The sequence below is a fragment of the Spermophilus citellus genome, assembly GCF_964194105.1.
Source record: "Spermophilus citellus genome assembly, chromosome: 8".
NCBI lineage: Eukaryota > Metazoa > Chordata > Mammalia > Rodentia > Sciuridae > Spermophilus > Spermophilus citellus.
Window position 1 is genome coordinate 10,284,535 of NC_138189.1, and position 13,783 is coordinate 10,298,317.

A 13,783-nucleotide genomic window follows, 5' to 3' on the forward strand; every position below is an offset into this window, starting at 1 on the left:
GAAAATCATAAAACCTTGATAAAGAATATACAAACCTTAATTAAGATATTGGACGGTATAATCCATGGCTGTTTAAAAGAATAATATATCCAGATCCAGAGCAAATTAGCTCAAGAATACAAGTCTGCTTCCTATTATTGTACAGGCCCAGAGTGTTATCATTTGAGAACATCAGAGAAGGCAGCGTGACTTGCCTGTTAGAACACTGCACGGCACATTAACCCACAACTAATCTACTCTTGATATTTCTAAGTATTTTTTTCATGGCTTTTCAGGAATCTTTACATATCCTTTGGCTCTGGCCACCATGTCACCCCACCTTGCTTTTAAATACACTAATGGTTTGGCCAAATCTTAATCTATTCAAATGTCTGTCTACACAGAGCCTCTTGCCAATATATGTGCAGGAAATTAAAAAATGCTCACTGCAAACATCTAATGGAAGTGACCAGTTATGTAATAGTAAAAAATAACCTTTCCCACATAAGAATTTGAGTTTTAAAGCCAAAAATCCATATCCTAGGAAAAAATTCTTGGAGAGATTAAAATTCAACCCAACTCAAAATGCTGCTATGATTCTCCATTTCTGTGCAACAAAACACCTTCAAAATAATGAGAATAATAACTATCTATGACTGTCTCTCGTCATCCTGTGGGTTGACCAGGCTCAGCTGGTGGATTCTCCTGCAGTGTCTCATGGTTGCACCTGGTTGGCAGTTGGGCTCTTCAGCCTGCGGGTCCAGCATGGCTCCCCTGCAGGGCTGGCAACTTCTGCAAGCTGTCCGGTGAGAGCTCAGCAGGGGTCAGGACCACAGCACCCATATCAACTGAGGTAATTGATATTATCAGAGAGGTAAGCCCAGAGACTTTAACAGGCACAGCAACCAATGGCTGGCTGAGGTGGCACCACCCTTACCTCCACCACACTGTCTGCCATAAAGGAAGCCCTTTAAACTCGGGCAAGGACCCTATGACATTTGGAAGTCTGGTTCTTGGTCCTTTGTGGAGACCTCTGGATCGACCTTCTGACATCCTCAGAGGCTCCTCTATCTAGCATGTGCCTAAGAGACAAGATTGGGCTCCCAGGTGAACAAAGTTAGCAATTTTTTAAACCTCTTCCATAAAATGAAGACAGATTTGTGTGTTTGCGTGTGTGTGTGTGTGTGTGTGTGTGTGCATATGTGTATGCACACACATGCATGTGTGTCCAAGGAACATGGTATGTTTCCATGGATATCAAGACTCCTTGCCCAGAATAAAGAACAGAAGACACAGTAAAGCTACTTTCCTGTTGCCATGCTCAGCCTGTGAACACTGGGCTTTCTGGGTTATAGGTGGCCCCTCATGTATTCAGTCTATTCCTTCATTCACAGCCCACAGACACATGGAGGCTCTCATCCTTGGGGCCTCCCGGGTGAGCCTTCCCTCCCAGACTTCCATGGAGGCCTCTCCCTCCTTGATGCCCCACTATGTCTACACCTCTGCCAAAGTTCTTACAGCAAAATGAGTTGTGTCAAGGGACCCAGACTTGGTGTGTTCTTGTCCCCTCTGTTCCATGTGCTCCTTGGAAGCAGGATTGACCCCTGTTCAAGTTTCTCTTCACTTGGACCCATTCTGTAGCACCAGTGGGTAATTTTCTGTTGCCAGGTAGTTGTCTGTTGTATTGAATGTGCTCTAACCCCCTTATTTCATAATTCAAGTGATCCAGGCAAGTCTGTGACTTGGCCTAGTATCACAGAGTCAAACCAGAACTAGAATCTCTGTTCCTTGTTCCCCAACAAATGCCTGTGTCTCCACCAGTCAGTGCTATGGCATGCTAGGACTTGTGGGGCAAGTAGACAGCAAGACCTGAGAAACCAGGTACACTCGTCTGCCCATGGGTTTCAGACAGGTTCTCCAAGGACCCTTCTCTATAACTGCCTTTTAACCAGAAGCCCCACCCAGTGGTGTGGCCCCATGGGTGTGACCCACATAGGAGAGGTGGTTTATGACTAGAAAGAACAAGGGTACCACACAGCCTAGAGATGGCAGAGCACGGAAGTACTGAGCTCTGAGCTAAGCAGGCCTGGGTTGAAATTCTATTCTACTTATAAGCTGGTTGATCTCGTGGAAATCACTTCTCTTTTCTCAGTCTCTGTTTTCTCATCTGTTGAAAGAGAGTTTTAACATGGACTTGAAAGTTGGGAAACAGGTTACCAATGAGGGAGACAGTTATGTGTTATTAATAATTTTTGACATTGACACGGTGGCTTGACTGTCACACCAATCACTTACCATGATTGTACCTCCTATCCTCCACCACTATGATGAGACTCTGGGGTCTCAGCTCCATGACTTTTTGAAGGAAGGCCCTTTTCTGAAGTTCTTATGGAACCAGCTTCAGGAGGCTGTAAGTGTCTATGGTGGGAAGTGCTCCACTGTGTGAATTCCTAACTACATGGGGCTCCCATTACTCTCTCCTCCTCTTCCCTCAATTCCCTCTCCACTTCAGGTCTCAAAGGAGACACTACATCAAGAGATAGTATATTTATAAGAAACAAATTTTTAGTTGCCATAGGTGCCCAGAGAAGGGCACCATGGTTAGGATTTAGAAGTGCTAAATATTTCTGAAAGAGATGATACTTGGTCTGCACTTAAAGAAAGAGCACCATGAGAATCTAGGGGCTCATTCATGCACATGTGGTAGCCCTAGCTGACATAAATGGAACCACAGGTGAGATACTGAAGAAAGACAGCATGGTGAGGTGTGAAGGGTGGGCGTAACGACAGATGAATTCTTATAGATTGCCATGATGGCCTCAGTTCTCCCTTGACCCCATACCGATCCTCTTTGCCATGGAAGTTTGTAGTGCCCTCTCACTCTGAGCCAGCCTGGGCATGCTTGCTTGGTGATGACAGAGGCACAGGAAAGCAAAGCCCAGAGTTCAAGGCTATTTCAACACACCACTTGTGTCAGATCTGCTTTCACCCATTGGCCAAACAAATCCCATGGTTAAGTCCCTAAAATTGCCCCCTGAGACCCAGCAGACTTGTGTGCCATGGCCCAGAGAGGAAGGAGACCAAAGCCAGGGAAACCTCTGTACCTTGATACCCCCGCCCTCCTGCCCAGCCATTTTCTACCTCTCTGCTCCATAGACACTGAGGAACGGGTATGGGGGAGTCCACGCATGACCACTTGGGGTGCCAGTTCTTTCCTGTCGTTCATTGTTATTTAAAGAGGCCAAGGCTTCCTATTTGTCCTTCTCTATTTTTGCTTGGAGGCTGGGAAGGAATGCAAACCCTTGTTCTGAATTCATCCATTTTTGTTCAGAGCTGAGTGAATACAAGACAGTGAGGACTTCCAGTTTCCCCATGACCTGTCAACAAATTCAAAGCTAGCTAGACAACCTGAGCACTTTCTAACCCCTAAGTAGCACTAAACAGTTCCAAGACATGGTGAAGTAGTCAACAGGCATGGAGTAGAAGATCCAGTTCCAGGTACTGAATCGGACTGTTACCACTAGATGACATTGGAAGCATCCTTTCTCTCTAGGAGTGCTGATATTCTTCTCTGGCAAATGGCTGTAAGAACATCAGCTTCCTTGGCTATCAGGGTGAAAGGGAGGTACGAATAGAAAGCTGCAGTATCACCTGAAGAGAAACGCCACTAAAATTATCATCCAAACCAGGACCCATGGCTCTCACTATCAGACCTACAACAGTACAGAATCTAATAGGATTTTCTCCCCTCTAAAGTCAGTTCAGCAAGTATTCTTTTGCAAAAGTAAAAGTTTTCCTTCAGCAAATTGTAAGCCTTAAAACTGGAAGTACCATCATTGAGTAGAAGGTTTTTAGGTGAAATCCACATGGGCTTTCGTGGAAGTCAAATGTCAGAGATAATGAGGCTCCAGATAAAGGTACCCACTTTTCAGGAAGGCCACTGTGAGCCTCGGAGGATACGCAGGTTAGCAAGTTATGAACCAAATAGCATATTGATCATCTCAGGAGGAAAGAAAAAAGAGGCGTCTCTGTGATATGCACACAGAGAACCATGCCTGGTTACTCACGAAGCCTGGGAACAGTTTCTTTGCCTGCTCCAGGCTGTCAAGATGCAGATCTCTCAAGGAACAGTGTCGAAAGGAAGGGAGCTTTCACTAAAACCAAAGCAGCTGAGATTTCCCATGTGAAAATTTGTCAGTTACTAACAAAGGTTGGCACCACTGCAGAAACCAAGAGTTCTGCCTTCTCCTATCACAAAATTATACTCACCAGCGATTTAGACCTCTCCCTCCACAGGGGGCCTGGAGCTTGTGTGGACTGACAGTGGAGACACCCTCTGCTCTTCATAAGAGTGTTCTACTGCTTTGGGGAAAGCATGCTCCTTCCCATCCAGGTTCTGAAGGCCTCTTGTTAGAAGCAGTTCCATTTTCTCAAGCAGCCTCCCCCTTAACTGCCCCTGAGATCCCTTCCATCAAAAAAGGAGTGTCCTGTCCTGAACAATCAGTGTTCCTAAAGACATTTAATTTAAAACTCAATTATAACTATAACCCTAGTAATTGTCACCATGCAGCTTTTGATTACAGTCAGCTTTTTCAGAAAGTGGAAGAAGTGACATCCTTCTTGGGGACATGTGGGAGACTTGAGAGGGTCCTTTGATGAGGAACCTTGCCCTTTGACCTAAATCTGCCTGAAATTCTTTCAAAGAATCTGAACTTAGTTTGAATTCTTATGAGAACACTACAAAAGAATGTCCTTGGAAGAAGATTCTCCTGGGGTGGTGTTAAGGTATCTAACCAGAGAGCATCTAACCAACCATTCCACTTTGCAGATGAGAAGACAGAGGCCCAGAGAGGGGAAGGAATTTGACTATGATCTTACAGCTAGTTAGAAGCAGAGTAAACACAAGACCAGGTCCTTACCACCAAACTTTCCACTGGTCCATACACAACTCCTCAGTTCCTTCGTAACATCTTAGCAAGTATAATTGGATCTCATAGGCCCATTTCTCCACCTTGACCCTGGAGGGAAAGGAGCAAGAATCATCCTCTCAGTATAGACCAAGAGACACAGTCATGAAACAAAGACAAATGTGATCCAATGGAATGTGTGCCTTCATCGAGAGGCTTGCCCAAGACTCCAGGGAAGAATGGAAAAGAGGAAACTCCCTCTGAGGGTAGCACACTGGAAAGGCTCTCCAATAAGACAATTGCTGACTCAAAATATGATTGGGATGTGGCAAGAAAACAAAGGAATATGTGAAACACTCAGGGAGCCCAGTGGAGGTTCTTAAGTCTCTAGAAGGAAGAATGGTGAAGGGTGCTGGAAAATACTGCAGAATCAGATCCTGATGACTCAGAGTCCAAGATCAAAGCATAAACAACTTGCTTCTTCTGAGGACTGTGAAGAAACGTCTTTAGTGTTCCTCTCTCCCAGCGTCTGATGGCATTACCCCAATATCTACATTCATCCTCTTATGCATTCTCCTAGTGTACAAGTCTGCATCCAGACTTCCTTACGGTCTAGGCACACCAGCCATACTAGGTTAGTGCCCTCCTGATGATACCCTCCACACAAGGTTAGCTCCTTGCCCTCCTTATTCTAATTTAATTATCGCTGTGAAGACTCCATCTTCAAATTAGGCACATCCTGACATACTAAAGGGTTCATACCCCAACATATCTTCTTGGAGGAACACAATTGAACCCATAACAGAAGTCTCTGAAATGTTACAGGCAGGAGAGGGAACCTGTTATATGCACATAAGATTGCCATCTTAGATACAATAAGGGAGATGGATTGAAGGGGACAGTGTCTGGTGGAGGGAGACAAGATGGAATGTCCATTTTATTATACTAAATGGGCAAGGAGCTAAGTTCTCTGCAACAGTAGTAAAATATAGAGGAAGGTAGCAAGCCAAGGGGTAGTAATGCACAATTTGGGGACCAATTTAATGCTGGAGAGAAACAGAATGGAAGATCCGAAAGGGCTCACAAGTTTTAGTTTGATGTGTCGACAGGACGGTGACACCATCTACCGAAAAGAGAAACACAGGGAAAGAGCAGATTCTAGTCTCAGGCTCCTTGAGTTTAAATTGTCTACCCAAATCCGAATGGAAATAGTATGCAGTAGAGAGTCAAGAACAGAATAGAGTTCTCTTGCCAAAACTATTTCAGAGGACCTAAGTGATGGCAGTCAACTGGGAGATGGTGATGCAAATGTGAATTCTGCAGAGATTCCTGGCTGCATAACCCCTCAGTGTACACACACACACACACACACACACACACGGGTTTAGGTGCTCAGAGTAGCCTCTGCAGTTGGGTCATCCAGCAACCCCAACTTGTAGTCCTGCACTGGCCAAAGATGTAGACTTGGACTGTGGGCTTTATATATACTTCTGGCTGCTGCTGTACCTGTTACCACATTTGGCATCTCTTTCTGCTCATTTCACATACATTATGTACATGTATGTACATCTTATGCTCCTGGTGCACTTGGTCATGGAATAATTCACTTAAAATACTTATTGAGCTTTTATTAGATGTCACATCCTGTGCTGGTCTTCAGATGTTATTTAAGAAACAACAGCTTTCCAGTTGAGAAGTCATACAAGTGCCCTCTGAGGAGGCGACATTTTAAGAGCTTAATAATGATAAGGAGCCATTCCTTCAAAACGCCCAGAAGGGAAGGAGCACTGAGTATTGGTAAGTGTCGTAAGGTTGTATCAGGAATTATCCATGTATCTATTTTTATCATTATCATTATTTCTATTATTATCTATCACTGACTTTCTAAGCATCAAAAATTATGCATAGTAGCTCACCTTGATCCACAACGAAGATACACAAAGATCCCTAATGATGTCCAAAACCATGGACAGCATTAAATGCTTTATATATTGTTTGTTTGTTTTAACTACAATAAATAACAAGTTTAAGGCCTTTCTATGAATCCTGGCTGTAACTTTTACAACAACAAAACTGGCATGAATTTCTTTATTTTTTTCCTTCACAATTTCATGGATATAGGATTCATTCTTGCCATATCTGGTAGCAACCTCAGCATATGATATTTTGTTCCTTATTAAGTTTGTAAGCTTCATCTTTTTACTTAAAGGAAGTACCTTATGACTTCTGTTTGACATGTTCAAATTCCCAGCATCACTGATCTTGTGCTTGGGGAACATCATTAAGTGAAATAATGGTTATCTGAATACAAACACTGTGATACTTCGACATTCAATCTAATAACAAGATGGCTACCAAGTGACTAACAGGTGGGTTGCATATACAGCATGGATACACTGGACAAAGGGATGACATCTTGGGCAGGATAAAATGCGTAAAATTTAATCATGCAACTCAGAACAATATGCAACTTAAAACATGAATTATTTATATCTGGTATTTTCCATTTGATATTGTAAGACAGCAGTTGACCACAGGCAACTGAAACCATGGAAATCAAAACGTGGTATGGGGAGATCAGTATATTTTCCAAGTTACTCATCCAAAGAATCATTCTCTCTTCAAACACTGATTTATTTAAAAAAACACTTGAATAAAGCTCTTCTATGTAATCACTCAAAATAACTTTAATACTACTCTACCCCTCCTATACCATGTACACAGTTGTCTCAGTACTTGGTCCTAAATTTTATATTTTGTCCCCTGACTTAGACCTTCTGATTTAGAAGTCAGTTAGGCTCTCTCCTTTGGTCTTTCCCAAACTCAGTTTTTCAATTTTGTGTTTGTCCTTCCATCCTGCATTCTGCTCCCTTCCCAGCCCCTCTCAGTACCCCTATGTGTCCCTACCTTGGCAAGACCTGTCTTCTACTTCAGTTAGTGAAAAAAAAAAACAGGGAAGTTTGAGCAATCAGCTGTCAGCAAAGTAATTTTTGCTTATGTGTACTGATGATGACACAATCAAAATCTAATGTATCTTTGAAAAAAGGTCAGCCTCCACTAATTCCCTGAAAACATAATTGGGACTCCATGGGGCAGGGGTGGGGGAGGAAGGACCTTGTGTCTTTCATTTCTCCCTTTGCAATTGGCTATTGTAGATGTAAAAGTTGGATGAAATGATCATAGCAGCACGATTCTGGCCCACTTAAAATTTCTATTATGAAACCCAGTTGCATAAGCAATAAGAGCAAATAAGTTATATTCTCAGGAACAAATTATAGTGAATCAGCTCATTTTAGCCTCACATCTTCATCTTTCTCTGAAGTGGCTTATTTAAATTTTAATAGAAAATGTTCAATGTGGGGCTCGAATGGAAGGAATGAAAATAACATTGTTTATCCCCAAGATAAAATTGTGACGGGTGCAAAAAAGAGAAAAATATGATGCTAATTTCTTGAAAACAAACCTCCTATGTCCCACTTCATAGAAACTGGACAAAGCAATATAAAGTCTATTGTGCTGAACAAAAGCCACAATGGTACACTTAGAGACTCACTGTCCTTTTTTTTTTTTCTGGCTCCTTAAAAATATCATTCAAAATGGAAAAGTACCCCTTAGGAAAAGTGAGAAAACTTTGCAAAACAAAGTTTTGCCACCACTGGGGTTAGTCACAGGGGAAAAGTAATAGGAAATGACATGGGGTAGTGAGAAGATCTTTCATGGACTTGGAAATTTAAAAAAACACCCTGGGGTCAAGTGCTGGATTTTCCACCTACTAGCTATGTGATATTGGCTGTCAATTCATAGTGCTGAGATATGATTATTGTCTCTAACAGAGAGTAATAACAACTCCTGTGTGGTGTCACCATGAGGAGGAAGTGGAATAATGTGATCAATCACTTGCATGGCCCATTCTCCTCCAGGGTGCCAAATCTTAGTGACCTTTATACTCTCCAAACCAGCAGTTGGCCCACGAGGGCCCAAAGGCCAAATCTGGCCAGCTTCCTGAGTTTAAAGGTGATTCAAGGGAACATAGCCATGCCCATTGATGTACTAATGTCAATGTCTACTTTCCCTTTCTCACTGAGCGGAGCTGAGCAGTTGCAAGAGACCATATTGTCTACAAAGCCTAGAATATTTACTCTAAGTTTACTCAGAAATTTTCCTGAAAAAGTTTAGCACGCCTGCAGCAGAGTTGTGAAATTTGGGAGTCTCTCACAAACTCAGCTCCTCACTCCCCATGTGGATTCTGCCTCCGAAACACCTCTTGAATTATTTTGCCTGTCTCCATCTCCTTAGCCATCCCCTGTCTCAGCACCATTGTTAGAACATTAGCCTCCCAAGAGGGAGTGAGTTTTCTTAAACACAAGCCATACCGAGTCAGTGCTTAAGATCACCCATTGCTCTTAGGATAAATGTGAAACCCTGGCAGAAACCCTGCAGCATTGGGTTCCTACCTCCTTGATGCCTTTGACATCCTTGAATGGCACCAGTCTTCTTTCTGCTTGTCCATTGAAGGAGGCCGGTTCCCTCTTGCCTCAGGACGACACACTGGATGATTCTTAGGCTAGAAACAGGATTCTCCTTGGGGCCTCCATCCTCTTCTCCTGGATGGCTTCTACTCATTCCATAGCCTATAGAATAAGGGTCACCTGCTCACGTACAACTGTCCTGATTCTTCATTTCTCTCCCAATTCCTAGTTACTCCTTATAATTGGAAATGATGCTAATTTCCTGGTTATTTTTGCTAAATATTGCCCCCAAGGATGTAAGCTCTTGAGGACAGAGACTATGCTCATGGCCACCTTATCTCTAGCATGTGGCATATTCCTTTGCATAGCAGTATAGCCTAGTGTAAGGGGGACACCATGTCTGGGCTGCTTTGAATTGAAATCTCTATTTACCAGTTTTAGGACTAAAGCACTTTACCTGTTGGTGCCTCTCAGTCTGTGCATATTTAGTAAAATAGGAATAATTGGGTATATCATGATATCACCTCATAGGGTATTGTGAGGATGAGCTTATTTAATCCATGGGAAGCACTTAGGACAGTGTAGGCACAAGTTGAACACTATGCAAGCATTTCCTATTTGGATTAGGAAACATCAACAGAAATGGAATGAGAGGAGATAGGAGTGTAGCTCCATGGTAGACTATTTGCCTAGCATGCATTAGGCTCTGTCTTTGATCCCCAGCACCACAACTCAAAGGAAAAGGGTAGAATGGAAGTATGATTAACTTTCCTCCATTCTTCTACAAGGGAGAATTGTTTCAGTGCTCATACCCATGCTCTAATCGTATCAGGCCTCTTGACTTCCCCCGGAGCCACCAGCACGGCACCCCTCTCCGCTTTTCCACATTCTGTTCTCTCATCATCCCGGGAATCTCTAGTGAATTTTGGTAATCAATCACAGCTCTTTGCAAATACCAGCTTCACCCAAAGTCACCCACTTCTCTTACTGACTTCTAGTTTCCAGAACAACCAAAAGAAATTAAACTCTTATAATGACATACATAGATAGAGAGATGAATGGACAGAACATAGATAGATACATAGATTCACAGACAAATCTATGAGTAAGCTGAGAGGCAGATAAATGGATGACATATGTGAAGATGAATAGAGGAAAGCAAGGAAAGAAGGATAAATAGATTGATTGATTGATAGATAGATAGCTCTTCTTAATATATATATATATATATATATATATATATATATATATATATATATATATATCAATTATTCCAAAATGCTTTGAGTTAGTTGTGTGTGCATAAGCTGATAAAAAAAAAATGTTACTGCTTCAAGATTTCCTAACATGGTGTTTACACTTTAGCATAATAAAAAAAATTTAAATTACTTTGATGTTTTCAGTAATCTATTCATATTATCTCTAGAAAAATTTAATTTATGAGAGGGCAAGAACCATATCGTACTTGCTTTGGAATGGCCTGAATGTTTTGTCTTTTTTTATTGCATGCTGCAGATTCTCAGAAAAGGCTTACTAATTTGCTACCAGGGGCTGAATCACTTCTGCGTCATCAGAGCCTACTGCAACTCAGTAGAAGGTTTTAGCAAATGTGTGCAGAATTGTATCAAAATAAAATACACCTTTGGTGTTGGGCTCTTGCTTTCTGAAATTAAATTTTAAGGGCCAGCAGCAATGCAACTCAACACAAGAAGGATGAACCTGTGCCATTTACTGAGCCAGAGGGAAGGGAAGGAGTCTGCTCCTGAAGACCAGTGCAGGAATGAGTCAGGCAGACCTGCTGAGAACTGGGCAGCTGGCAGCAGTAGAGAGGGCAGTGAGATTGCCAATACACTGCCCCCAAGGCCAAGTTAAAAAACTCTGGTTCACAGGCATCTAGATCTTGTCCTCAGCAAGGTATTATTATTCATTACAACATAATCCATTGAACTATTATTTCCTCTGCAGACAATATGGGCCTCCTGACGTCTTACACACAGTTTTGGGACCTACCATATATGAAGCCCTAGCTAATTGCTGGATCGGCCTGTTGTCAAGGAGCTCACAGCATGAAGGGGGAGAAAGAGGTCTGGGAAGGTCAAGAAGCCACAGACACACAGAAGAATGAAGTCTCTGTGCTAGAAAAGCAATTTGTATATCTATCCTATTAGGTGAAAAGAGTGTGTTGTAAAAATATTTGTTGAAATAGATATAATTCACATGAATTTTTCTACAGGAAGTCACATAAAAATGTATCTGCTTTTATGCTGCTTGTACATCAAAATGTGAGCAATCATGGCTCAGGTAAATTGGATTTGAAGTTCTTTAATGAAAAGAACTTTGTATACATTTTTAGCAAGCTTAAAATTTTATTATTTTAATTGGAAGATAAAATTATACATATTGATCATATAAAACATGATGTTTTAAAATATATATATGCATTGGGAAATGGCTAAATCAAGCTATTTAATACATGTATTACCCCACACATCGTTGTCACTTTTGGATAATAATGAAATCTATTAAAATCTTAAAATCTATTCTCTTAACATTTTTTTCAAGAATACAATATACTGTTATTTTAACTAAAGTGACCACATTGGTGAGGTCAACATGAATGTCAACATTCTGTTTTTTGAGAAGCCAAAGGAGGTCAGGTAATCTCTCTACCTCTGGGTACCAAGGGTATCAGCATGTGGCCTACACATGACCAGGTAGGCAATCACATATCACATGGAACTTTGAAGCTTGAAGGAGTGACTTTGGGTCACAAAAGCAAGGTTAAAGAGGCTGATTTGATAATCTACTGGTGTGGTAATAAGTGTCCAGAAATACCAGACTGGCCATTCTAATCAAGGGGGGTCTCTTGCAGGATGGGACTGGGCCTTCCCACCTTTGTCCCTGCCCATTTTTCAAGGCTGTTTCTTAGACTTCCTATCAATTTTGTGAGTCCTTCCACTTTACCTTCCCTTTAGTTAATTATCTGCTTAAATAAGCCAGAGTTGGTGTTTGGTGTTTGCAATCCACCAGCACCAATGATGATAAGCAACTACTGTGTGTAACTAACTGGATTTTCATTATCTCTCCAATGATCAGAACAATATCATTAAGTGGACAGTATTCTAGCATGAAATTGTTTTTCTGAGATTCTAAACTCAAGCAAAAACTAGACAGTAGAGTTGTCCTAAAGAAAAGGAATTTATAATAACTGCTATTAGATCAGCCTCTAATCATGCCTAAATTTGCTGTGGCACACTGTGTATGAAAAGCCTGTGACCCAACGGACAGGAAGTACCTGTTGTGTGATATCTTTGTGGCAAGGTCTTCTCAAGTCATTTCTATGATTTGGTACAGATAAAATACTGTTTTGAAGTATTGAATCATAACTGTGCAAAATGCACAATTTCTAAATCTACATAATAATGGAATTTTTAAAAAGCCAAGAAAATGTTTCAAAAGAATGCATGTGGAAAATTTTAAGACCGAATTAAATCAATCTCTCCCCTCTCTCACTTTCCCTCCCGCAATTATTATTTTACTCTTTTAGTGCTGGGAAACCTAAACTCCAGAAATAGCCCTGCAATAAGCTCCACCAAGTCACTTCTTCTGTGCTCCTAGTGAAGAAACTGAGGCTCAGCTGGGCTGTAAAGCTTGTGTGTAGGATACTGCACTAATAAACATGAGACACAGCGCTTGCATTCATATTTCTCTCTTCGATTCCCTAAAGGTAATTTTTCCGTATCAGTTTCTAATTCACTCCCTCTTTCTTATGATGTATTAGCAAAAAATTCAGAACAATGCTTGGTGTACTATATACAGTGTACATAGGAAGTCATGTACGCCTATGAACTGTTTATTATCGACTGCTGCCAAGTCATTGTGATGAATTTTTTCTTTAACCCACCCATCCAGTTTTAATTTCAATTAATTGTATTTTTAACCTATAGAAGTTCTCCATTATTTTTTTCTGAATCTGCTTGGTCATGATTAGTGTTCTGTTTTTCTTTGCTATTTGTGTTCTATCTTTTCTTTCTTTAAACCTGATATTGTTTGGTAGTATATCTTCTGTATCGGAGAGTCCCAGTATCTGAGAAGCTCAAGGGTCAGTTTCTGTCTGTGCTTGTTTCTGCTGTCTGCCACTAACTGTAGCCAGCTTCCACGAATGTCAGCAGTTTTCCTTAGGAGTTTTTTTGTGGCTGAAATTAACCTGAGGACATTCTGCAGGCTTTGAGGCAATGATGCTGGTGTCCCTGGAGAATCTATGCATGCTACTTCTGGGCTCTGCGGACAGAGCTCAGTCAGGATTGCTTTAATTTCTTGACTTTATTTTCCCTGACTCCATGTATGGTGCAGAAGTAGCTTTAGATCCACATGAGAACACTGGGACTGGCGGTAACGAATTCCAGTGGCGATGAGTATTATCATTAT

General features: G+C 41.5%; 1 long non-coding RNA gene across 1 annotated transcript in view; it reads right to left on the reverse strand.

The window, feature by feature from the left end:
• Positions 1 to 13,783, reverse strand: part of LOC308654787 — a 133,763-nt gene that overhangs the window by 39,250 nt on the left and 80,730 nt on the right. The gene's annotated exons all lie outside the window — the stretch shown is intronic.